Source organism: Macrobrachium rosenbergii, chromosome 3, assembly GCF_040412425.1.
Source record: "Macrobrachium rosenbergii isolate ZJJX-2024 chromosome 3, ASM4041242v1, whole genome shotgun sequence".
NCBI classification, from domain to species: domain Eukaryota; kingdom Metazoa; phylum Arthropoda; class Malacostraca; order Decapoda; family Palaemonidae; genus Macrobrachium; species Macrobrachium rosenbergii.
In genome coordinates, this window is record NC_089743.1 from 34,980,855 (window position 1) to 35,008,724 (window position 27,870).

At 37.2% G+C, this 27,870-nt stretch overlaps 1 long non-coding RNA gene across 1 annotated transcript; it reads left to right on the forward strand.

Annotated features, from left to right (window-relative positions):
- Positions 1-352: 352 nt before the first annotated feature.
- Positions 353-18,406, forward strand: LOC136854421 (uncharacterized). Its single transcript, XR_010857693.1, has 4 exons — positions 353-597; positions 9,568-9,770; positions 13,699-13,859; positions 14,799-18,406. It is a non-coding gene; the product is annotated as an uncharacterized lncRNA (long non-coding RNA).
- Positions 18,407-27,870: the final 9,464 nt, after the last annotated feature.

Consider the following 27,870-nt stretch of genomic DNA (forward strand, 5'->3'; position numbering starts at 1 on the left):
TCATTTATCATCGAACCGAAGACACTGATATATTTTAGGAAGAGAAGAAGGTGATCACCAACCTCATCAAGAGAGGAATATTACCTAAAGCTCCTTCGAATGGGTGAACTTATCCGTTAAAATTCAGTGTCATTATCTACAGTAACCCCATATGCTATTTCCAACAGTCATTTAAGGAAGGATTATATAAACTACGTTGTCTGTTTCAAATCATTCATATGCAAAGCCATAATAATACATCACATTAAAACAATCATATCTGTAAGATATATGCCTGTTACACAAGCGAGTGCGGGGCTACGCGTCTGGGTACGCATTTAATGAGGCACTTCAAATCGCTAACTGGCAACTCGAGTAGTTTGTATATTACGAACCACCGAGAAACATAATCAAAGCTTTTTGTGGCTTTTATCGAATATTATTGTGTTGAACCGTGAAAACGACATATTTTCGCTGAGGTACAGTTATTGCAGGTCGCTGAAGGAATAATAGTAAATGATATTGATTCATAATTCATAAATACAGCCTGGTTGAGACGTATTTATCGAAATAAGTTGATTTTCGTGAGAGAAGATGGAGAAACTTCTTCCTATTCCGGTGAGTTGGATGCTATTTTAGCCGAAGCAGTATTATCATTAGGACATTAATGACTGGTTGACATAAATTAATATTTAGGAACATCTGAATGATTTAAGAGCATGGGGTTTGTCATTAGCCTATTCATAATTTTGGTCGGTTATGTTAGCCTAATTTTCTTGGCGCTTTGGTCCTGTAACCTAACCCCCCCCCCCCCAACGTTCTCCATGCCACTATATTTCACTATACAGGCATTTTGTTCGCTATTGTATTAGTTTGGTGACATTTTCACCAGAATGATAGCGTATTGGCTTAGTAATATCCTCTGTGTAGCCTAGCCGAACTTGGGCAAGAAATGGATGATATTTTGAGAAATGTTGACCACTAAGGTTATGATTGGGGATGTAGGCCTGTTCATTCCACAACATTTAGTTAAATTGGTTTCTCTTACCTGTGTGCAAGGAAAATAAAATTATTATAAGTCTTGATTTGCCAATAAATATAAAAATTATATAATTAGGCTTGTGAACGGTAGATCTAAGCCGGCTGTCCGCGGTGAGCTAGGTTATGGCAGTTGGCGTTTTTCTATAGAACTTTACCTGCTGAACAAGAATTTAGAGTAATATTTTGTCGCTCTGCTGTAATTGAGCTGTAAATTATCTTAGAACTGGTGTGGTAAAACCCTTTTGCGCATAGCTAACAGAAAGGGAGACCTGTATGGAATTTTGGGTTTTTTGGTGGGGTAAATAGCATGGGAAAAGGTTTCAGCACCTTATTGCTGTATTTCCTGTTATATCTGTCATTTGGAAAACGAAAAACAAGTGTAAAAAGAAGGGCGAATAAATGGATAGTGGGAGCCATTCCAAAGGAACTTTTCATCCATTACTAGTACTACTGATTCTAAGCCTTAACACGCATGCGTTAGGTTTTGGTTCACCAATCAGATTCAGCAGTTGCTAGTTTTCTGTGCTTAGTGAGAACTGCGAGAGACTGGCAATTGACGTTTTGCTATGTTATTTTACTTGCTGAACAAGAATTTAAAGTCATTACCTCTTGCCAGAACATACAAGCTTAAAGTAATTTTTAAAAATGCAGATAAGGCGCACAGCGCCGTTCTGCTACGGCGACCGAGGAGCGCCTACAGTTTAGTTGGCCAAGGTTGTCGTGTAGGTTCCGACTAGGAAACTGGAGGACGAATACAAACAAGACAAACATTTCCTATAGTGCCAGGTCCTGACCTAACCAGATGTAACCAACCTAACCTAACATAGTGCGGCGTGCCCTAACCTGGCCGGGGGGCTTTGCCCCCTGGACCCCCCACAGAAAGCGTGGGGTTGCGAGCAGGGTCGGGTCGTGGAACTACTTACCTTGGTGGAGTGATTGTAGTCCAGGCAGCAGATGTTGCAAGGCCTGGCCAACGAAACTGTAAACTACCCCCAACCTATAGAGGCCACCCAAGTTGAAAGTGGAAGTAGTAATGTTTTGTTTCCTGTTTACGAAAGCTTCGAATAGTGTGCAGTGGAGCTAGACTATGGCAATTGACGTTTTTCTATGATATTTTACTTGCTTTACAAGAGTTTAAGGTAATATTTTGCCGGTTGGCTGCTGCTGCTAAACTGTAATTTAACCTTGAGCTGTGTGCGGCCCACTGGTACAGACGTGCAGTTTTCAAGGATCAATTACATTTTAGTTACAGCCAACCGACAAAATATTATTTTAAATTCTTGTTCAGCGGGTAAAATAACATAGGAAAACGTCAATTGCCATAGGCTAGCTCACAGCGGACAGCTGGCTTAGAATTACCTTATGAACTGCTTCCTTCCAGTTTTAGTTTTGAGACAAAGCAGCAGATTTTGTTGCTGATTTTGGCCACCAGCCTAATTATGTATACTGTCTGTGAGATTGAAACTATATTTGGTAATTTTTCAGAAGACTCCAGCCAGCCATTTTGAAAGATACCAGCTGGCCATTTTTGAATGGCAAACCATTTTGGGGTTTTCATGTTAAAAATGGCTAGGAAATCAAAGGACACTAAAAGAACCTAAAAATACCAACCTAACGTAACATAGGGGTGTTTACTGGTTGCAATTTTGCCAAATTAGCTATGGAGGGTGGTGGGGGACCGGTATTGTCATACCTTATAAGTCGTAATTTGATTATTTTTCTCTGTTATTACGCATTTGCGAAGGTTATGTATTGAGAAGAAAGTTTTTTGTTTTGATGTGTTTTACCCAAGAAAAATATAAATTATATATAAAGTGGGAAGTGGCTGTAGTCTTCCGAAAAATAACCCTATATTTACTTCTGTTGCTGTGTACCATATCAGCTGTGTGACATCTCAGTGCAGTTATATGCCCAACTATCTGTTGCTGTGTAGGAGGCCATATCAACTGTGTGACATCTCAGTGCAGTTATATGCCAGTTGTTGGGCTGTGGAAATAGGCCCAGCCATGGACTTTCTTTAAATGTACATTTTTTGTCATAAAAATGTGAGGTAATTCTAAGCCGGCTGTCTGCTGTGAGCTAGCCTATGGCAATTGACATTTTCCTATGTTATTTTACCTGCTGAACAAGAATTTAGAATATTTTGTTGGTCAGCTGTAACTAAAATGTAATTGACCCTTGAAAACTGCACTTCTGTACCACTGGGTCACACACAGCTCAAGGGTAAATTACAGTTTAGCAGCAGCCGACCAGCAAAATATTACCTTAAACTCTTGTAAAGCAAGTAAAATAACATAGAAAAACATAAATTGCCATAGTCTAGCACCACTGCACACTATTCGAAGCTTTCATAAACAGGAACAAAACATTACCATTTCCGCTTTCAACTTGGGTGGCCTCTATAGGTCGCCGTAGTAGAACCACGCTGCGCACCTTATCTGCATTTTTAAAGATTCCTGGCAAGAGGTAATTACTTTAAATTCTTGTTCAGCAAGTAAAATAACCCAGGAAAACATCAATTGCCAGTCTCGCAGCTTTCGCTAAGTGCAGAAAACCAGCAGCTGTTGATTGGTGAACCAAAAGCTAGCGCATGCATGTTAAGGCTTAGAATCAGTAGTACTTGTAATGAATGAAAAGTGCCTTTAGAACAGCTCCCACTATCCATTTATTCGCCCTTCTTTTTATGCTTGTTTTTCGCATTCCAAATGACATATATAACAGGAAATACAACAATAAGGTACCCAAACCTTTTCCCAAGTTATTTACCCCACCAAAAATTCCGAAACCCCAACGGGTCCCCCCTTATTGTTAGCTATTCTCAAAAGGGTTTTACCACACCAGTTCTAAGATAATTTACAGCTTAATTACAGCCGAGCAACAAAATATTACTTTAAATTCTTGTTCAGCAGGTAAAGTTCTATAGAAAAACGTCAACTGCCATAGCCTATCTCACCGCGGACAGCTGGCTTAGATCTACCAAATGTGTAGAAGTACTGGTACTCTTAAATCAGCTAGCCTAATTAGAAATTGAAGTTACTGCCTAACCTAGCCCCTATATCATTGGCTTTTGTAATGGTATGCTGCAGTAATTAATTTCATGTGCTTTTTATTATTTTCATTAAATCCTGGTTTGTGCAAATTCAGTTGAATAACAGTTGATTATAGAAACTGTTTTGTTAAATTCCTACATCCTATTTTATTGGGAGTCAACTATAGTCTGTTGGGGTATATGATGCTTACATTTATGACTTGCGCAGTTGCCAAAGTAACTGTGACACTTTTTAGCAGATGTTAGTCTTCATCAGTGCCATTATTATTCTAGTTGTGTGATGCAAGTTAACAACCATACACATTATACCCAAATGTCTCAGAAATTGACCTGAACTATTGTACAGTACACTGACACCATAGTTTTGTGTTGGAGATTCTTTGCATGAATGTAGGCTACCTGCTGCATTGCTAATAAAGAACTAGGTTTTTGGTGTTGCTACACTTTTATTGTTAGATAATAACCACTGTGTTTGAAACAGAAGATAATAACTTGTAAAATACTTTGCTATAAGTAATTGATATTGGGTAATACAAGTATATTGTTACCCTCTCACATCCTTGAAGCCCCTGGGAGCCTTGGTACTGTATATTGAATACAAAGGCGCCAGAGACGACTGTAAATGGTGAGAAATAGAGCTCAAGATCAAGTGGGGTGTCATTAAAAGTAATTTTATCAAAGTAAGGAATTGCAAGTCAAGTTTTGTTTTTGTAATCAAATGCCAAGTTTGAGTAGTCTCTGCCTTGTCTGACTTGATTGCAGATTAGTGTGGATTGGAGACCTCTCCAATGGCCAGATCATGAACTTTTGGATAGGTATTGCTTCAAGGCCATAGATAGCTTGCAAATTGTATGTGAAAGTGGATTATGCAGAATAGTTTGTAAGGATGACTTAGGAGCCTAGAGGACAGGCTTAAGTCTTGGATGTATGGGTGCAGTTTGATGCATGGGGGTGGTCTTGAACTGTTTCTCAGCTGTTTTGGAGATTCAGATCATTTGCCATGGAAGGGGAGGATAACAGGTTTTAGTATGTATACAGTTCATCATGTTCAGTGGTTGGAGTGGCTGTCTCCATTGGTATGTGCACTATAAGAAACTTCTTGTTGGGTGTAGTGCTGTCAGTGCATCTCCCAAGCTGCACTGTAGGCATTACTTGAGGTTCCTTGCAGCATCCTTGTACTCTACCTCCCTTCATATTCTCATTCTTCCATCTTATTATCCACCTTCTAAAAATTATTTTGTAATGCAACTGCGAGGTCTTCCTCCTGTTACACTCTTAGAACCTTTTTGCTCTCAGTTTCCCTTTCAGTGCTGAATGACCTCATAGATCCCAGCGCTTGGCCTTTGGCCTAAATTTAATATTCCATTCCACTCTAAGCAACTTCCATCATGAATTGTATGTGGATAGGATGACCTAGCAAACTGTTGGCAGTGATGCCTTGGTTGTTTCTGTTCAGTAGTTGAGAACCTACCTGACTCTGCATTCACACTTGGTTGCTGAGTACAAGGGGTAGGAATTACTTGTGTCTTGTCCAGCGTTCATACCTCTTGTGTGATAGTTCAGTGGAGTCTGTGGTTAGTGTCACAAGGGCTTGTACCAGCCAGTGGGATGAAGACGAAATCTGAGATAGGCTGACAAAAGACAGAGATTGCCTGGAAAGTTTTATTTAAAGTCCAAGTATGGCATGTTTATGCATTACCCTACTATGCTATACTGTGTTGCACTATGGGATGAATCAGTTTAAATGACCTCATTTGGATCATTGTACTTTACGGTAATCTCTGCCCAACAATTAACTTATGGAAAAGTGAGTCAAGGTTAATAGGAGAATTGTCAGTTATCCATGGCTGTAGTTGTAAAAGATTTTTGGACCAGATGAGATAACTGAGCTCCGAATTCTCACATGGCTGTAAATGTAGGTGCCCACTCAGAGGCTATACTGCAAAATAGAGTTGGTTTTTTAAGTGATTTATGTAAGTGTTCTTTGAATTAAGTTCCTTCCTTTAGCCGTGAATGCTGGGGACCATAGTCATTGCATGTTTCAGTGGTTTATGTAGCCTAAGCAAATAAAATTATTTAGTCCTTTTGTGTGACAGACAGGTCACTCATTGTAGGGTATGGACACATCCATGTAGGTTTTCACTTTTTAACATGAAACAGGAGATTTATACTCTTGGAAATACTGTATGCAATTTAGCATCAACGTTTATTTGCTGGGGCGGGAACCCACAGTAGTGCTGTACTGCACTTGTTTGCAAGTATTAAATTGTATGGAAGGATCATGCACAGCAATCATTGTCGTCTATTAAGGCTGTGAACTAAGGGGGTGGGAGTCAGTTGTGGTACTACTGTTTTTTAGCGATCAGGTACATAGGCCTCGCGTATCTCTATCAGGATGTGGTTGAATTATCACCTGGAGCTAGAGTGGTTTTCATTCATAGTGTTGGGAAGGAGTCTCTTGTATGATTTACCAAATATCAGTTGAATTTGATTTTGGTCTTCCTTAATGTAGTTGGTATTTATACATCATTGCTTGCATGAGAGTTAGTTTTATATTAAAAAAAAGTTGAATCTGAACCTCCTCTTTGTTCCTTGGTTGTAGCTTACTTAAATTTGTATATCATTTTAATTGATCTGAAAGGTTCATTGTTTTAATTTCAGATGACTCCCAGTGTGGTGGTGGAAGATCTTTTTTGCAGCTGGTGCTGTGGAATGCTTGAATGACAGTTGGTGACATAGATAGGGGTCCCTAAGGGGAGTCTGAGTTCCTTTTTTGTCTCTTTAGTACATTCTTGCCTTCGGCTGTGTTTTTGTTGCTGATTTAGTGACCACACAAATTCAGAATGGTTCGGTGTGTTGTTAGTGAACTAACTTTTGAAGATTTAAAAATGTCCTCCATCTGACAAATTTCAGCATTACTGGGCTGTTGGAGAAAGAGTTTAAGGTAGAAGGTATACAGGGATTTTGTTATGCACTGTATTATTGAATGGCATCCTGGCAATTTAAATTCTTATTAGAAAGTTTCAGTCAAAGGGGAATTTTTGAAAACTGGGTAATCTTAGACTGTGTGAAAGTTTTAGATCACCTTAACTAGAATTCTTGTATCTTTATAAAAGCAAACTTTTATTAGAAACATTCTATACACCTCAGTATTTTAAAGATGCTAAGTGTGTATTCAAGACAAAACAGCCAAAAAAATGTGACGTTTCATATAACAAAAAAATCTGTCAAAAACTCCGTCACAGTAGCCTAGCCTACCATAACAGTATGTTCATGATTAAGTAACTGCTGTCATCATACACAAGACATCCAAAAGTACCGTAATGTGTGGTAGTGTAACCACAGTAAATAATGAATACTGTGGATATATTGTTACTTGCCAGCCGTGGCCATACAACGGGCTGCTATAAGATGGCTGACAGTAATAAAAAAATGAGAAGCATGAAAAGACTGGGAACACTAACCTTAATTATTTCTCTTCGTCAGGTTACTGTAAAGGGTAATTATACTCATTAACCATTAACTACATTTACTCAACAAATAATAACAATAGGTCACAAATTATTTATAACCATGGGCACACGTGGGTATTACTGTAACTGATACAAATAAGTAAGCATTTAACGGTGCTTTGAAAGGTGAAATTCCTTTGTCTCATCGTATGTCAGTGGGTCCAGGTGACGAATGAGAGTACAAGCTGAGATTTGTCCTACATCACACACAATAAAGGCATCCCTCTGAAAGAAAGAAGTGTCGAATTAACTATACAAATAGCATCCATTGAGGCCCTTGCTATGTCATCAAGTTATCCTAACTCACTGTAATATCACTCCCAAATGCACAGCCAGTCAAAAGACACTGACTAACACTTCCTAATCTGGATATTAACTAAGCACGCACACGATGGGTGGCAGTGGCTTGGAAAAGGGTCGACTAGGGAAAGGGGATTTACAGAGATAGCTGGAGAGAGAGAAGAACATGTGGTGAATCTTGGGATTTATTTGGAGAGGTTTTCGTTGAAAAAGATCTCAAGAAATAATTCAGTTGGAGGAAAACAGGCCACGAAAATACTCTAGTTCATCTTAGGCTTACTGTAGGAGTCCAAAGAAACGATCCTGTAGGGTTATCCTGAACTGAGACAGGTGGCTGAAGCCAAGGTGGCAGCCCTGTGAAATCTATGAGCGGGAATTGGAAGTCTGCTCTTGACAATAACCAAACCAGGACAGAGAGCGAATCCAGGCACTGCAAGGCCGGATCGCTGTTGGGCCCAGTATGGCCACCGCCCCAGGTAGGTTCCTTCCAATCATTGCAGCAGCTCTCCTTCTCTTGGCTACCTAAAACGTAAAGCATTTTGTCAGCAGAAGGGAAGGATACAGGGCGATACAATGAGAGGATTATGCTATGTGGGCAGCTATTTGCACTTATGTTCACGGGGCAGCCATCTTATGAGTGAGGGTTAAGCCGTGCTCTAAGTGTATAAATATAATGTTGGTCAGGAATGGAATGGAATATAAAATTTCAGCCTAAGGCAAAGAGCTGGGACCTCTGATAAGCTCACTCAGTGCTGAAAAGGAAATTGAGATTTAAAAGGTTTGAAATGTGTAACAGGAGGAAAACCTTGCAGTTGCACTATAAAACTAGTGTTAGAGGGTGGAAAGTAAGGTGGAAGAAAGAGATGATGAACCAAGGTACTGTACAGTGAAAAGAATGGAAAGGTTGCAGCTAGGGGCCAAAGGGCACTGCAAAGAACCTTAAGTAATGCATACAATGCACTGCATGAGATGCACTGATGGCACTATCCCCCTACACAGGATGTTTATAAGGAAGAGATTGGGGTTTGTCAAGTTCTCACAACTTGTTTAGAGCAACTTTGTCACAATATATATAGCACATTTATTCAAGAATGCTGTACCAGTGACACATATGACTTGATCCCTAATCTTCATTTACAGCATACAACACTCCCAGGCCTGTTATTTGCATTTATTAATTTATTTTATTTTTTTCTGTTAATAACTGATCTCTTCTTTCAGTATTTCCTATTACCTTCTGTTTTTGCTGTATTTCCCATTACCTTCTGTTACTTATTTTAAATGAACACCATGTTCTTTGGACGCTTGAATTTGAAGTCACTGACCCCCATGGAGGTGTTCCTTATGAATAGATGTTTATCTTGTGGATGAAAATAATAAACAAAATAATAATAATAATAGGATCTGTTTGAGTCATGTGTATTTCACAGGATTGCATTCTCCTGTATATTCTTCCATATGTGTTTGAGTTGACACTTTCATAAAATGGATGTGCTTAACTTTCAAGTGCTGTGAAGACCTACTGTGTGTACTTGTTAAGATAGAATTGTGAGCTTTTCTTATTCATGGTTTATGTGTGTTCATTTGCCAAAGTTTAGCAGGGACAAATAAGTGGTTTATATCATTGTTTGTTGGTTCTGTATGTGTATTGCAATACACTGACCAAAACTTATTCACATTTTCCAGGACACTAACAGAGCGAATGTGATAAAATGCTTTCAAGTGAAATATTTAGAGAAGATGCGTCAAGGCAACCGACCTCTGAACTTAAGGATGGCAATGGGTATGAAGAAGAAGATAGATTGACGGCACATCATGTTGACCTTGGCCTGCTCCAGAGCTGCAGAGTAGACGAAGGGTCATGGGACATTTCAGTCCTGATTCATCAGGTTAGTGAGGCTGGGATTTCCTACATGGAAATGACACAAGTGATGTTTAATGGGTTTTGTGTTATAGAAACATTGTATTTAATGCTAAGTGTGTGTATGTTTTTTGTATACATTACCTAGAAAGAAGGCTTAAAGGATATAGAAGAACTAATAAGGGAAGAAAGTAGGGTTACAGTACGTTACAGAAACTAGTGCATAACAGTATTACAGTACCTATAAGCAGTGTATGAACTATCTTCCATGTGATAGTGAAGTTATTCCACAATGAAAATTTTTTCATGAAATTTGTATGCAATATTTTCGTTCTTTTGCAAATGATAAATACAGACTGTTTATGGAGGTACGTCAGTGTGATCTGTTTATGGAGGTACGTCAAGTTATCACACACAGATCTGACAAACAAAATCTAGTGTTAACTGTAAAAATAGGGATGGAAAATAATTATACCATAATAGTTTTAAGATTAAGAATGATGTTAGTTGAAATCATAATTATGTGAAAGGAATTGGTAATCTGTCAATATACAGTATTTTGTATGTCTGTTTGTTTGTGGTTTCTTAATAGTTTTATTGAACTACAAGTTATGTATGGTGTTCCTTATCATATGTTTGTGTATCTGGTTTTATTACTATTTTACGTTCACTTTACTGTCGTTCTCAGATCTTTTCAGGTTTGGCTATTTCAGTAATGGAAATCTTATTTTTTGTGTGAAAACTGTCACTTTTTTGTGTGCCTGTAGAAGTCCAGTCTGAGGGAATGCAGTTTTCTGGATTTGACACAAAAGTCAGTTGAGAATAACACCTTCATGAAGGTTATACCAACAGTTCGCTATCCTAACCTGTAATGTGTTTTTAGATAACCAAAGTAGTTATTCATTCTTTGGGTAGGTCCTTGTGCCTAGGTCACTGGCATCATCTCCTCCCAGTTCATCATCCTTAGTTATTTCAGTGAGTGGCATCATCCCCTACCATAAGTTAAGTGATGCACTGGTTTTTCTATCTTGCTATTCATGACAGCCATGTTAGCTTGCTTATCATGTTTAAGAGGCCTTATGCTGGTTGGTCACTGCATAATCGTATTCTTAAATCATGGAGATTTCTGTAGCCTTTTGACTGTGGCTTTCTACAACCAGCTGTGTCAGATCTTTTTTAAGGCGTGGTGGGGTATAGTTGTTGTTTTCCTTTATGACCAAAAGATGTTTTAGAGAAGCTAGTAAAAGTGTAGATATTGCTCATATATTATGAATGTGCCCAACCTTGCCCCGCTGATTGGTCAACATCTAAAGTACAGACAGGTTTTGCTTATTGCTAACCATTGTTTAGGTAGTTGGAGCACTCAGTCAGGATATTGGTTTTGCTCCCCTTAACTGATCATAGCATAAATGGAGTATGATGATTTTTAAATAAGTAACTTACCAAGTAATTACATTGCTATACAGTTTCTATTAACTAGCAGCTAAAAATTTTGAAATTTGCGGGTCGCACTATTTTGTTTGGCTAGGTGACTAACCCCTTCCCACTTTCGGGGTAAGAGAGGAACAACTAGCAAAAGGATTCAATTTGTTCCTGCTGGCTAATGGCTGTACACCAGCTTTTAGCAGCAGCTGTGATTTTGGAACTCGTCTTTCCTATTGATTTCTCATTGTATGTGGTGAAGTATTGGAAGCCCATTCTTCTGTTGAAGATGAGGTGTTTCCATTGTGTAAAGTGAGACCTAATGAAATTAGAGCTGTAGCCACTTCGTTGGAATTCAACCATGATTTGTCTCTCTCCTCTATATTGCAAGCAACTTTTTGGAAATGTAAGTCTATCTTTGCAGCACATTTGAAGGAAATTGAAACAGTTTACACTAATTGTAGTACTTTGGGTCCATTTTCGGTGGCTGGCATAGCGTTGAGGGACGAAGAGTAGGAAACAATCCTTCCTTCTCTTTGCCTTGATTTGAGGTCGTTGAATTTTTTAAGGGAGCCTTGGGGTACAGTGTACCGGAGTGGCCTCCAGTCCTTTGTGGTTGGGCAGTGGTTTTTAACTATTTATGGTATTAGGTGTTATTTCATTGTCGTATTTTCTGTACTGCGCCCTGGGCAGGGGTAGGCGAGCCTCAGCTATACCGCCGCACCACTACTGTATATGATAGGAGAGCGCCAGTAGAGGCAGTACTTCCCTGCAGCAGCTCCCTTATCAGGTAAGGAAACAACAAGCTAGCAATCCTCTCTATTCTCAAATTCATTACCATTACTAATGTTTTGGGGTAGATTGTTCATGCATCCCACCTCCTGTCATGAGGGAATCATTAATGTAATTACTTGGTAAGTTACTTATATAAATGTGACATTTTTGATGAAATTAAGTTTTATATATACTTACCAAGTCACTGCATGATTGGAGCCCTCCCTCCTCCCCTCACATTAACATTATGGCACAAACAAATTGAATCCTTTTCAGTTTGTTTGCTAGTTGTTCCTCTGTTACCCCGAAAGGGGGAGGGGTTAGTCACCTAGCCAAACAAAATAGTGTGACCTGTGAATGTCAACATTTTTAGCTGCTGGTTAACAGAAACTATAGCAATGTAATTACTTGGTAAATATATATAAAACTTTATTTTACTGTAAAAATTTCATTTTTCAGATTAGAGAGCTTAGAGAGCTTAATGTCACATTACTTGTGAATTATTTCCAGTGTTTTAAAATAGTTGTAATCAAGAAGTAAGGGTTGCCCTGAAGTAGAGGATCAGATGGTTTGTTGAATTACAAAGTTGGGTATGAACCCATTTTCATTTGTTGATATTGATATAGCCTGCTTCTGTTGATAAATGTAAGTGATACAAATATATGTTTATTTGGATGAAAATTGTCTCTGTAAACTGGCACTGAGAATTGTGTAACGTCTGCAGTACTGTTGTTGACTAGAAATACTGTACATATTCAGATGGGAAGTGGCCACTGATTATGCAAACTCTTCAGTGCACTTATTTTTTTTATTAAACATTCTAAATAAATACCCTTACAATTTGAAGCTAAATGTCAAACAGTTACTAGTTGTGACTAAACCCTAAACCATTAGTTGTCAATGAAGAGTAGAAGTCACATATAACAATACACTGTACCTCAAATGATTGAATCTGTTAGGAACTTGGGTAACTAAAAGGTATATAAAAGACCATCATATGACAGAGTATAACACTGAATTGAAGTATGCAAAGTAATACAGTACCAGATGAGTGTCACAGTTGCTGAAGACCAGGGTTTGATTAAAAAACTGAGAATTACCCCATATAGCATTTTAGATACTTTGAGAAATGGCAGCATCCTTCTTTTGACTTTATCAAACACTTGCTTAACTTTGAATCATTTCAAGCACTCATTGCCTTTATCCATTCCATGGATTCTGTTGGTTTCTCCATCATTGCTGTTTGGTAAGAAATTCTTCTTTATGGGAGTGTGCATAAACCCTGCCTAAACTTTACATCTATTATGGAAAGTACTGTACAAGGCTCTCATATAAAATAGAGGTAAAAAAGGGTTTTTAATATTTTTATAGTTTCATGCAGCTACTATAAAAATGGTGGTATTCGTGGCTGTTCCATTTTAAGAAAAAAATGAAACAATACTGTTAATAGGTACTGAGGCTCCCCACAGTGGGAAACATTCAGTTAATAGAACAGCTGCCCTCAGGTCTATCTTCCATTCAAACATGCCTGTAACTGCTCCTTTTGGGGAATAGACAGAAGTACTGTATATATATCAAGTAGTTTGCATATTGCAATCATAATTGTTTGGATAGTTATCAACAGAACACAAACTTTTCTGGTTAGAACAAAGCAAAAATAGTTTTGAAAGTTTCAGAAGTTTTGTCATTCTAATGATTTAAGAAAAATGGTGCAGATTACAATACAAGAGTTGACTAATCAGTCATTTCTTTCATAACAGGCCCTTGTGGGAGAGACAAGTTATAGACAACAATTGTAGATACCTCTGAGGTGAAGCAAAACTGGTGTGTAATTGGATGGTTACAAAATGCTGTCAAGTAAGAGATCTTCGAGAAATGAAGATTGGAGAAGTTGGATCAATAAGAAGATTAAATTTTGTTGGTAAGAGAGAAAATTGGTTGAATCAGTAACTGAGGGCCAATACAGTATAGGGACCAGACTTCAAGGCAACAGATGGTGAATTGAGAACTCAAGGGTTGGCAGTACAGGAAGCACAGTAACAGCCAAAGACATTAACATGATATAATCATTGAGATTCATTTTAGCTTGTATCTGACTGCATATCCTTTTTGCACCTTAGGCATCTCTCTCTCTCTCTCTCTCTCTCTCTCTCTCTCTCTCTCTCTCTCTCTCTCTCTCTCTCTCTCTCTCTCTCTCTCTCTCTCTCTCTCTCCCCAAGTAGCACAATACATCACTTTGAATAATGACCTATCTCTCAGACTTGTTGGGTTTCCCAAGGTACAACTCTTCTCTTCCTTTCCTGTGGTCACTTCACTACTGGATGTCAAACTACTACTACTTCTACAAGGTTTTTCTTCATTGAATTTTCAACAAAATGCTGATGATAAAGTGCCTTTCAGAACACTGTGAGAGAGTGTAAAGTGAGAGCAGAAGTCACTGTGAATGAATAATGAATCAAGGATTTTATACTTGTTTAAGTCACTTGAATGAATAACAAAGGGCATTCTGTTATTATCAGGGGCATAGAAGTGTATGATGAAAGTGTCATTTACAGCAGGGAACAGTAGAAGAGGAGGTTGGGTTGGCAAGTGGGACATGGGTGGATATAAAGAGAACTAAATGGTCTGGCTGAACTTCCTTATAATTGTGACAGTACTAAGATTGACAGTTAATGATCTTGCATATGTGAGAAGAGTAGTATGAGAATTGGGAAGAAAATGAATTCAGCATAGCAATGAAGGAGTAAATCTCAGTTGCCATTTACATAAACTGTTTATTTGAGGTTTTTAGAAAATTATTTGCAGTGTGGTGTAAAAATGACTGTCTTGTATCTGATACTAAATGAGGAATACATTCCAGGTGCTGAGTTTTCAATGCAACAAAATTCTACAAACAAATACATCTGCCATCTGAAGACGGATTCATCAAAGTTTTTCCACAGCTTGATTTTTTTTTATAGAGATTTTCTCTGCTTGTCTCTTCCCGCTTAGCAATTGTGTTGGAGTACATATTCATATGAATTGTAAATCCTTTATTTTTACTTGTGCCTTAGCATTAGTGTTGGCCTACAAATCGGGTAATTGAGATGACTAGCCAAGTGATGTTAAAAGAGTAGTTGTTTATGTGGCTTTCACTCGTGGAAAGACTCTCTCCCCCTTATTAGATGCTTGCTCTGATGTCCTTGGTCCCTTTTGCACAAGTGACATGTGTATAGTGTTTATTTGACTGTTCTTCGTCATTTCACTCACTTCACTCCTTGTTATTGTGAGGATTTGTTCGTTGCCGTCAAAACCTGTGTTGATGAAATTTGATGTGCTATTTGTGTTTGCAGTGTGTTCATGTTGGCACAGCTGGTAGGTGTTTCTGAACTATTTAAGTATTCAGGTATACAAAATTGTTAAGGATATCAATTGCCTTTCTGACTCCTCAAGTGTCTTAGGGCTTATCTTTGACACATTCTTGAAGTGGACAATACACATTGTTCTGCTAATGACTGCTCTGTGATGGTTCATTCATAAATAAAGATTGGTTATAGCCATTCTGACAGCAAGAGCAGTGTAAATGGTAAGCAGTTGGCAATGTATATGCCATTGTAGGGGCTTCTTCAAGCTACACAATTGAGTAGGATGGTGGGAACAAATTTAGAGGTTACTAAATAAAACTCAGACTTTCCTTAACCTAATTTGTTATCTTAATATTACAGTGGGTCACTGACTTCCCTTAAACTAATTTGTTATCTTAATATTACAGTGGTCTGTGACCTTCAACCTTAACTCTACGTAACTCAACGTATACTAACTTAGCTTAACCTAGTACTATAGCTCATCAAAACTTATCCTTAGTTCCTTAATGTAACCTCTTATTATAATAATGTTTCCCCAATTGAAAGAGCCTTAATCTAATATATCAGTCTTGATCCACAGAAAGGAAATGCATCCAATGCTTGGAAGATAAATCTTCCACAAGTCTACTTGGGATTGTCCAACAACGATTATTTTGAGAACCAAATGTGTTTTTCTTTCTATTGAATTCTATATGCAACTTCCCCTGTTAGCCTGATTCACACACTAATTCCTCTCACAATGTTTTTCTAATGTCCTTGAGATGCTTCTACAACAATCACGTTATAGTGTCTTGCATTGTCATTATCTACTGGGAAATTGAATAATATACTTGCTGCGGAGCAGGACAAACATTCAGTTACACACTCACAAACATAAAATAATAAAAATATTAATTCATAAAAACTAAGCTTAGACTATCGTGCCATGGGGTAGTATCCTGGTTTTTAAAAGAGGGTTTTATTGTAACTCTGTTATACATAGGGAATCTAGGCTTTATTTGGCACAGAAAAGTTCTGGAAACTTTGCTGATCTCTGTAACATTGTTCTTACATACTACAGCAGCTCGATATATTGTTCTTTTTTCCTGTTTTTTTTCTTTGAAGGAATATGTTGTTTTAACTGTTCACTGCATGTCTGCACAATGAATGTTTATGACTCTGATGGCCCTGATTTTTCCAGATGGTGGATATTGATTGTTAAAAAGCAGACAATCTGTAGTTGGTTGAGTCTAGTATTGTATGAATGGTTTGGGCTGGCGGTGGAAGTTGCTAAGTATTGCTGCTTGTGAGTAAAATCAAAGTATCAGCCAGTTGCATAGTATTTCTTTCATCACCCTACATTGCCTGGCCTGTTAAATAGGAATGTTTTTGTGGTGCCCACTAGGTAAGCATCCAGATAGGAAGAAGGCACCCCACCAAAATAGAAAGCGGGAGAGATGGCAGGACTTGTTTCCCTTCATAACTGCTGTTCCAGATGCAATAGTTGGTCCCAGTGACAGGATGTTTGTGAAGGTTCAGTAGAGTCTGGGAAATCTTAAGAGTGGACATGTATCTCCAATCTCTTATTTCAGATACATACTTTCTGTTCTCTTGGAGTTTACTTCACAGATAAATGGTCTGTTAGGCTTAAAAAAATGTTTGCTCACCTTCTGTAATGTCTTATTTTCTTATCACAGTAACACAATAATTTGAAAGAAATGGTTTATTTTGCTGAAATCTTGCTGAATATGAAAAGAATTTTATGTTTCACAGGTACAAAAGCTCTTTGTCTTTGTCCCTGTTATTTTCTCCTTGCTTTCTTTCCTTTATATAATTTTTTCTTTCCCTTTTACATGTCCTGATTTCTTCCATATTTCACAAATTTATATTTGTATCGCTGGGAGTGCCTTCATCTCAGTTCTTCTGACTGGTGTATATCTTGTGTCTGCAGATAGATTTGAGGAAGGAGACCATTGATAGACAAAATGGGAAGAGGGGTGGAACTTCCCTACCCTGTGGAGGCCACACCAATTAGTATAACCATCAGATTTATTTATAATAAGTTTCCTGATTGCTTAGGCACAAGTGAAAATAATGTTTGTTTTCATGAAACTTGACAAGTACTGTAGAGTTTTCAGACTAAATTGGTGTTTTTAAATACATTTGTGCTGCTGCCATATTTTTAAAATCCATTCATGTGTTTTTTGTCATGGCAAAAAGGATAAGTAATTACTTTGGCTGTCTGAACATATTTGTGATTGCTTTTCTTTATAGGATTAATGGAGTAAGAATGTTTTTCTTGTAACTCTTAGCCCACAAGCAGGCATTTAGTTGTCAGGCAGTATACAAAGTAACAAAATGTTCCTCACGGTCGTGGATGCACATTAAAAAAAAAGCTAAGCAAATTGGCAATAATGTATATGTAGCAGTTTGTGTGCAGTAATTGTTTAATTTCAACCTTTTCTCATTATTCCAGATGTTCTGAGAAGTAAAAGTTAAAGAGAGAATTTCAGTTATATATGAGTAATTTAGATTACAGTAACTCAGTGCAAATATTAAGTACTGTAAATCATAGAAAGTTAGTGCTTCACAGTCTCGAAATTTTTTAACAAATTAGAAATGGTTTAGAGGAAATTTGATTGGTAAAGAAGACTCTTGGCTCTGTAGCAAATGTAAAACTGTATTTCTGGTGCTTATTTGCAAATGAAAGAATTTGTGTGTTTTGCCATAAATTTAGATTTGAAGGAAGTGTTAGATATGTCCATGGGAGGGAAAACATTGTAGCAAATGCTGTATCATTCATTATTCTAGATGTGTAACAACTTATGATGCTATACAGTAGAAGGTTTGAATTTCTAAAAATCCATTTATACTTTCTGAATGATATATTTTGCCCACAGAAAGAAAACATTTTGGTAAAGCCTCTGAGAGTAAATTGAGAACTTTTAAGTCATTATTTTTGTTTAACTATTGAACGCTGAATACTGTTAATGTCATAAAACCAGATTAAGACAAAAGAAAACTGATTCCTGTGGTCAGGTTTCAGAAGAGTTTTCTCCATTTTCCTTTCCAGTATGTACTTTATACCGTAGAGGGTTAGTGCCATCAGTGCACCCCATATGGTGCCTTGTAGGCATTACTTAAGGTTCCTTGCAGTGTCCCGTCAGCCCTAGCTGCAATCCGTTCAATTCCTTCTACTGTATCTCAGTTCATATCTTTCTTCCATCTTACTTTCCACCCTCTCCTAATTGTTTCATAGTGCAACTGCAAGGTTTTCCTCCTATTACACCTTTAAAACCTTTTACCCTCAGTTTTCTTTTTGTTTCAGTCATTTTGAATCCCTACTTTCTCTTTTGTTATTGGTATTCTGTTCTTTGGAATCTTTGCAGGTCTGCTTTGTATATTCCAAGTAAAGAATCACATATGGGGTTAGTGTTATTACATTATTATTATTAATTTTGGTCCATCACAGTCATCCTATTCGACTTCTTGGGGTTTTATAGTATGGGGTTCAGGTTGCATCCTAGCAAGCATTTATCATTTTTCTCACTGTATGTGCAGTTCATAGTAGCACACTTTTCTATGAGTCCTGGAGCTACCCATCCTAATTTTTCCTCATTCCTTTACATATCTTTCAGTTTTCACTACTACAATTTCACTGGCATATTTATCCTCATTTTTTTCAGGTCTTGATCTTATAATTTTTTCTCTCTCATCTACTTTGGTGTCCCATCTTGATTTGATACTTTTTGATTTTAAATTCACGTCTGGTCTATGGCACTTTCACCCTATCTGTTCTGTCATAGTCCCAGAGGATCTTTGCCTGATCGTTTCTCAGTCACTCCCTCAGGTTTGTTCATATTGGTGTTTGTACTACAGAAACAAGCCAGCTTGTGAATGCACCTGCTCCAGTGGAGGGCTTTTTCATCATGTCTTTTTGTAAGTTCTTGCAAGCACCGGACATTCACTTGCTATGTGGTTAAAGTCTCGTCTTTCATTTTGTCCCATATGGGCGAGATGTTATTTTGCTGTTCTTTGGACATAGTTCTTAGGGCCTGATCTTGTGCTGCTGTTAGCATTCATTGTTTCCTTCTTGAGTTCTCCTCTGTAACCATTGCCATGTTTCATCACTGGCCAAAGATAATTTTTCTCAGTATTCCTTTATTTGTTTGCCATTTGAGCCAGATTATCTCCTCATATATTATTTGGGATGAATCTTTTCTACTTTTAAAGTAGCTTCCCATCTCCTCTCTGTCTTACTGGTTTTCAGATATTGCCCCAGTGCTCTGCTCTAAATGTTGAAGTAAGTCCTCTATCCAAATAATAAATTTTATTATGTAAAGTCTTCTGTATTTTTTTGTAATGACTGCTATTCTCAGTTTTCCAGTTTTCTGGTCTATGGTGCATAATCAGCCTTTGTTCACTCCACTATTCTGTACTGTCAAAGATAACTGAACTGCCTCTCACTTTGCATTATGCTCCATGAGTTTGATTTGAGTATCCTTAAATTCCTCACAACATTGTACTTTTTATATTCTCTCCAGTCTCTATTTGTAGGACTCTCTGTTTGATGCTTTAGTCTGGTAGTTTAAGTTTATTGTTACATTGCATTTTTGTATGTTGACCAAGGCTCATTTTTCTATTCCAAACCCCATCCTGGTGTCCTCAGTTTTTACAGTCTGAATTAGGTATCTCTTTGTCCTTACCATACAGCTTGATGTCCATGAACATCAGACAGTCTTATTCTTCTTGAGTTGTAGCAGCATCCATTTTATACTTTTGTCATGGGGAATATGTCTGAAGAGTTTATTTGAAAGATCCCATCTCCTGATTTAAATTGCTACTCTAGTTTATCAGATTTTGTATTCCAGTTTTATTGTTTTTGTTATTGAAATTATATTTTCAGGCATTCTATTTCTTTGTTGTTATTGGTTTTGTTCTTGAATCTCAATCCATGCTTAGGTTGTTTCTCCTTTCTCTTACTTGTTCTTCTTTGAAGATTAACTGGTCTTTTGTGTTGACTTCCTTCTGCATTATTTCTGTTGGTGGGGATTATTATTATTATTATTATTATAATGATTATTATTAGTAATTATTATTATTATTATTATTATTATTATTATTATTATTATTGAAGATAAACCCCTATTCATATGGAACAAGCCCACAGGGCCATTGACTTGAAATTCAAGCTTCCAAAGAATATGGTGTTGTTTGAAAGAAGTTATAGAAGATGATAGGAAATCATATTTATGAAAATTCCATGTATTCTGGTCAGTCCTTAAATGACTACATAGTTCTCCAGCTGGTTTGAACAAGCTGTCTGTTACGGTGTTGCTATCTTGAGATACCACATTCTCTGTTGGCTCTTTTGTCTTAACAGTACCCTTCAGTTCATGTTCATTCTCTTCATTCAAAAAAATCTCTCTTTATTGCTTCCATTCTGCTATTTTTTCTTGCTTTCCTTTTGCTTTCTTTCCTTTGGCTTTCTTTCATTTTGAATTTCATTTGTCTTTACACATCCAAGTTTCTGTTTCAAGCATATTTTTCTTTTGTTTCATTCTCGCATAATCATCATTATCATCATCTTTGCCTCCTGGGCACCACCTCTTCCCCTCAGTGCACCTCATGTGGTGCACTGTAGGCATTACTCAAGGTTCTTTGCAGCGTCCTTTCGGCCCTACAACCCCTTTTTTTCCTTTGACTGTACCTCAGCTCATATTCTCTTTCCACCATCTTACTTTCCACCCTCGTGGCGCAACTCCGAGGTTTCCCCGCTACACCTTTCATGCCTTTTACTGTACCGGTATTTAATTTTCTTCCTTCCATCTTACTTTCCTCAACCCTCTCCTAACAATTGTTTCATAGTGCAAGCTGCAAGGTTTTCTCCTGTTACACCTTTGTAACCTTTTACTCTCAATTTTCTTGTCAGCACTGAATGACATCATAGGTCCCAGCACTTGGGAATTGGCCTAAATTGTATTTTGTATCATTTCTCAATAAATGCACAAGTTTCTTCAAGTGCGCATTTACCTATTTTCTATTGGTTTAGTCTGAGACTTTCAAAGTTATTTCTTTGAGGGGCAGCTACAGTAATTGTGGTAACATTCTTTTATTAAACATTTTCTTGGTTTTTTTAGCATTTTTGTCATTGTTTTAGCCAAATGCAAAAACCATTAATCTAGTTTATGCTTGCAATGCAGTTGTTCCCATATTTGGGAGAACTTATATTTTGTGCAATGTGCTGTAGGTTATGTGCTTTCGTTTTTTAATATTCAATAAATGGCCTCAATACTGATTTGATAAAACGTGTTGATTTTTTATGCAATTAGACCCTCACCTCTACCATGTACTCTGTTTGGATTTTTCTTTGTGGCATAAAGAAGACTTCATTGAACTTTCATGTCAGTGTTGGTTTGAATTTTGTGCACAGAATTCATACCAACAGCTAGTGATGTTTTAACACCAAAGTTCCACCTTTATGGATTGATATGTAATGAGTTCATTAAAAATACTCGTAGTAGCATGAGTCTTGAAATGGCGAAACAAATCCACGGTGTTTATGGGTATATATATATTAAAAAAGAAATCTTTACAGAGAGCTTTCAGTTATCTTTCCGATTCCCCTTTTCAGTCTCAGATTGAAAGGGGAATTGAACAGATTCCCGAATGTTCTCTGTACAGATTTATTTTTGAATATATTTCTCTGTACAGATTTATTTTTGAATATATTTATACACATAAATAACTGTGGATTTGTTTCTCCAATGAGTTCATTCCTCACTCATCTGCTACTTGCTCTTTCTGCCCAATTTCCCATTTGATCCAGGCCTTCTTTTATCTGTGTCCTTCCTCACCTCATTTCCATGCCAACGAATTTTTGCACGAAATGCTCTGCTCCCTTCTCATCACATGTCAGTCTTTGATTTTGAGCCTTTGAAGTCCCAAGCATCTGTCCCTAGATGTTTAATTCCTCAGTTCCAGAGGTTCTTTATTCCTTACACCGTTGGACACTGTGGAACAGTCTCCCTGAGGATGTTGTGCAATGGAACCTCATAAGTTGAGTCGAAGATGCAATGCTTTACTACCATAAAGCAGTTCTCCCTGTATTCTATAACTTAGATTTTTATCTATTTATTTATTAATTTGTTCATTTATTTTTTCTCTTCTAATAACTGATCTCTTCTTTCTGATTTTCATAAAACCTGTTTCTTCTTTCCAATGGACACCATATTCTTTGGAAGCTTCATTTTCAAGTCAATGGCCCCTGTGAGCTTATTCCATATGAATAGGTTTCATCTTCTAAAATAATAATAATAATAATGATGATGCCTAACACTGCCTTATGGATTTTTTGTAATCTAACACTGCATGGATTTTTTGTAATCTAACAAAAGCTATTGAGGTTCTGTAATAGTCATAGGATAGAGGGGATTAATGACATCATAGATTTGTCATCTGCTGTATTGTTAATCATTAATGAAATCTAGTGTGACTGCTATGTCATTTATTTGTGAGAAAGGAAATGCAAAAGTTGTAAAGGTTTTACATGTTTATCTATCACCATATATGTTTTAAAAGTTAGAATGAATATTCAGGGCTTTCTTTGCAGCATCGTGTTTTTTCCTTTCCACTTGATCACAGAATAATGAATTTTATTGTAACTTAGAAAATGTAAAAGGTTTGTTACGTGTACAAGTATGTTTTGAATTTTTTTTTTATTGCAAGGTATTTTAGTTTTCTTTCTAATAAATTTTTTGTGAGTTTTGTTAACCTGTATCCATCCATCTCTCTCTCTCTCTCTCTCTCTCTCTCTCTCTCTCTCTCTCTCTCTCTCTCTCTCTCTCTCTCTCTCTCTCTCTCTCTCTCTCTCTCTCTTGAGTACATTCAGAAATAAATTTTCAGACTTGTTAATTTTCACATGTATTACAGTCTTCCTGTTATACTACTTTACCAATGCCCTTTTTTTTTGTTGGTCTGGGGTAGTGCCATCAGTGCATCTCACATGGTGCATTTTAGGCATTACTTAAGGTTCTTTGCAGCATCCCTTCGGACCCTAGCTGCAACCTCTTTCATTCCTTTTACTGTAGTTCCGTTCATATTCTCTTTATCCCATCTTACTTTCCTCCCTCTCTGAACAATTGATTCATAGTGCAACTGCAAGGTTTTCCTCCTGTTACACTATTAAAACCTTTTTACTTTGTAAAAATTTCAGCTTGAATTATTCTCAGTCTTCCCTTTGGCCTTGATTTCATATTCCTTTTTGCTGGTCTGAGCAGGGAGACCAGCTGTACAATTACTAGTCTAAAGTTTCCTATTGATGTTTATTATAATGTTTGGCTTACTTTATATATTGCAAGATATTTATCTTTCTTTCATTGTAGCATTTCTTGGTTCTTTGCAAGTACAAGTTAGCTTTGTGGATATGACTGAGCTGAAAGTAATTGTAATGGGTGTTGGTTGAATTCTTTATTGTATGACAGAAACTGTTTTACATGTGTTTTCTCATTATTGATTTTAAAGTGTCTTCCTCAGAGTTGTTTTGAAGGGTACATCATTAATTTTTCCATGACCTTGAGATCCAGGGTACAATTTCTTTTGTGAACCAGTTAATTTTTTATATATAAAGCTCTTTGGCTTTTTCTGAGGATTTTCCAATAACAAGCATTTTTGAGGTGACAAATCAATACGTATACCTTATTATCTTGTCATCCCCCTTATCTTTTGGTTGACCTAGTGCTGTGAATAGAACAGTTTTCTTTGCATTCCTTCCCACAGTGGGAATCTCATCTTTGCCCGGGGTATACTCACTTGGTAAATTTCGTTATGTTATGTAGTTTACACAGTATGTATAGCTCGCTTTCAGGCCTACATCCCTCTCTCCCTTGTGACTAGAAGGATTTTGCCTTAATTTCCCAATTCCTGCTGGTGTCCTGCAGGGATGTTTCCACTTTGCTTCTAACTAACGTTTCGCAGTGCTAAACGTGTTATCCCATCGAAGAGCACCAGCTTGCATCACCTGTTTGCATGCAATGTTGTCACACTATACAATACTATAAGGTTTTCTTTCCCTTAACTGTACGATTGTTGAATGGTCATCACGACACTAATATTGATACTGATTTTCATAACAGTCCGAGACCGTTGCGTTAATAGCTGTCTTTCATTGTTAATGGTTTGTTAAGTTACTACAACTTTTATTTGCTTTGGAAGCAAAGTGCCTAACAAAATTTAGATGTGAGTGTTTGATTGGTTTGTATATTAAAATTAATTGTAACAGTATACATGATTACTATCCATCCCATGATGGTTCCAGCTAGGAAATTAAAACCCTTAGATGTGTCAGTTTTGGTAATATTAAAAGTAGATGCAGTAGTCCAATGTCTCAGAGGAACCAAATCATACCCTTGGTTAAGTCTGCTTCTAGGAATTCGTATCACCCACGGATGTATGTGGAGTATTTTATATATATATTTGGGGATGGAAACTGTTCTTCCTGGTTGAGTTGAATAATAGGCTTCTTTCAGGTTTATCAGTGACCGATCTCTTACTTGCAGCTTTTAATTCATTTTAGCATTGCCACAATGGCCTGTACTCAAGGTGACCCATTCTAGACATGACTGCTAGAAACATTTTTGGCTTTAGAAGTAATTTGCTTTCATTACATAGACCAGCATCCCCTGTAGGGGTGGGTTACTGGTTCAGTGCACCTCCCAGTGCACTGTAGGCACGTACTTAGGTTCTTTGCAGCATCCCTTCGTCCCCTAGCTGCAAGCCTTTTCATTCCTCTAACTGTACATCCGTTCATAATCTCTTTCTTCTTCCATCTTACTTTCCTAACAATTGTTTCATAGTGCAACTGAGGGGTTTTCCTCCTGTTACACCTTTCAAACCTTTTTACTCTCAATTTTCCTTTTCAGCATGAAATGAGCTCACAGGTCCCTGCGCTTGGCTTAGACCTAAGTTTTATATTTCGTTCATTATACACAGACCAGCAAAAAGGCATTGGTGAAAAGTGGTTGAATTTTATCCGTGCAACAGGAACATTAAAATTTTTCACAATTTCATCCTAGTCTCCATATTTCTCTTTTTCTGACTTTTTGCCTGTTAACTTCTCCCAAACAGCCATGTTTATGAAAAGAGAAATCACTGATGCACAAATGCCATTTTTGGCCGTCTTGTTAGGCAACAAATTCCCGATTTCCAAATTAACTTTTATAGTGTTAGTGAATAATGCGGCTCACATTATCATGTGAACTGTATTGACCTGTGCTATCTAGTCATTCTTATTATATTAACTTTATTTTGGTATTATGGTGTCTGTAACCACCGTTGGGATAGGTTTTGATTACTGTGACGTGCTTACAGTATGTTGTCAGATAGGCCGCTTGCACTTCTATCTTGTGTCCTGTAGACATTATAAGGTATGCATTCCCTGCTATTTGTGATTAATGTTGTCCTGTATATCTTTTTTGTCCATTTGTGATCACAAGGGTGGACTTATATTCCAAGGTATAGCTCCTCTTTTCTCTAAGAAGCAGTTTTTCATGCAAAGTTTCCTTTTCATGTTTTCTTAAGTCTGTTGTGTATGCAATTTGGATGTAACCTTAGTCTTAGACCTTGACATCTTAGATGACTTGACAGTTCAAGTAGCAATTGTTTATGGAACCTCATTTGGCCCTACATTTTTTTTTTTTACCTCATCTAATATGCATTTTTATTTTGAGCTTTGTCTTGTTACTCTTCTTGTTGACACAGCAGCTCTCAGGCTCAAAACAGCCAGCTTTAACTGAACCTTGTCCTGTAGATCAGTGAAGCCAGTCTTATATATTTTCAGGATTGTTTTGTATTATCATCAGTACCAGCTTCTTTTGAAAATGTACTGTATAACAAAGTAGTGTTCCAGAGCAAACCTTCACATCCTCGCAGGCCAATATTGAGACAAAGCCGTGCTTTCATCGTTTATGTAATAAAGGTGACACCACTATTTGTGTGACTCAGTCGTTTTGCATAGGTCTTTTACATCACCCACTCGAACCTTGATTTACACTTGCCAGTCTTAGTGACTTGGTCAGGTAGGTACAACACCTTGTATAGTTTGTCCCTGTGGGTTTTGCCACAGCAGTCGTAACATCAGCGGAGTTTATGGCTTATAGAATGATGTAATGCTTTCCATGATCCTGCAAACTTTATTAGAAAAATCTTATCAAAATTTGTGTGGTGTAAGGCCATTGTTTTCTTGATTCAGTATCTCCGAAGAGAAATACTTGAATAGCTGGATACAGATATTGACGTCCTTCAGATATTCCCCTTGCTGATACCAGTTTCGTTAAAGCTATCTCAGTTCTTCCTAAACAAAGTTTCCTTTGCCTATCACAGGCAGAGTCTCAGGTGAAACTATCACCTTTACTCCCCTCTTTAACTTGTATTTACTATTCTTAAAGTGTATAGACAGTTATAAGGTAACAGTTTGAGAAACACCTTCATCCTTGCTGCTGAGTGGCTCTAGAATGTCAAAATCTTGTGACAAGGGGGCTGGGTCTCTTGGATGTAGGTTTCAAGTTCTGGTAAACTTGAGGTCGTTTTGGAAATCACGAGTTGATTTGGTTTGCTGTTAAGACTGACAAAAATGGGCATTTGTAAAGCTGAAAGGTTCATGCAAATTTTGGAACATGGTTATTCTCTCTCTCTCTCTCTCTCTCTCTCTCTCTCTCTCTCTCTCTCTCTCTAATCTCTCTTGTAATGTAAAAGAATCTCTCCATCACTCTTAATATTTCTTTGTAGTGTGGTAAAAATCTCTCTACTAATATATCTTGTAATACTTCTTGTAGTGTGGTAAATCTCTCTCTCTCTCTCTCTCTCTCTCTCTCTCTCTCTCTCTCTCTCTCTCTCTCTCTCTCTCTCTCTCTCTCTCTCTCTCTCATATTTCCTTACTTCAATTAGTGTGGTAATTCGCTTCTAAAGTAAATATTTCTTGTAAAATGTGTAAAATTTCTCTCTCTCTCTCTCTCTCTCTCTCTCTCTTCTCTCTCTCTTCTCTATCTCTCTCTCTTTTCCCTGGCTAATATATCTTCATCTCTTCATTGTAGTGTGGTTAAGTAAATCTCTCTGATATTTTTAATACTCTTAAGAGTATATTTCTAATATTGCAAATATTATTACATTGTGGTAAACCTAAAATCTCTCTCTCTATCTCTCTCTCTCTCTCTTTCTCTCTCTCTCTCTCTCTCTCTCTCTCCTCTCTCTATCTCTAAGAAAACTGGTGGTATGTGGATAATTTAATGTAAAAATTGAATTCTCTCTTCTGTCCCTAATAAATTACATGAAACTTTGTGAATTAGTGAATGAATTAATCAGGTCCCAGTTTTTGACCAAAATTTCTAATCCATTCCATTTTATTGGTCAAACTAGAAATCTCTCTCTCTCTCATTTTTGAATGAACTCTCTCTAGTCTGGCTAAATGATCTCTCTCTCTCTCTCTCTCTCTCTCTCTCTCTGAAAACGGTCTCTGGCAAAAAATTTAATTTAGTGAAATACTAGTGATAAACATGGTCTTTCTCTCTCTCTCTCTCTGTTCTCTCTCATTAAAATTTTGTGTTATAGAAAAGC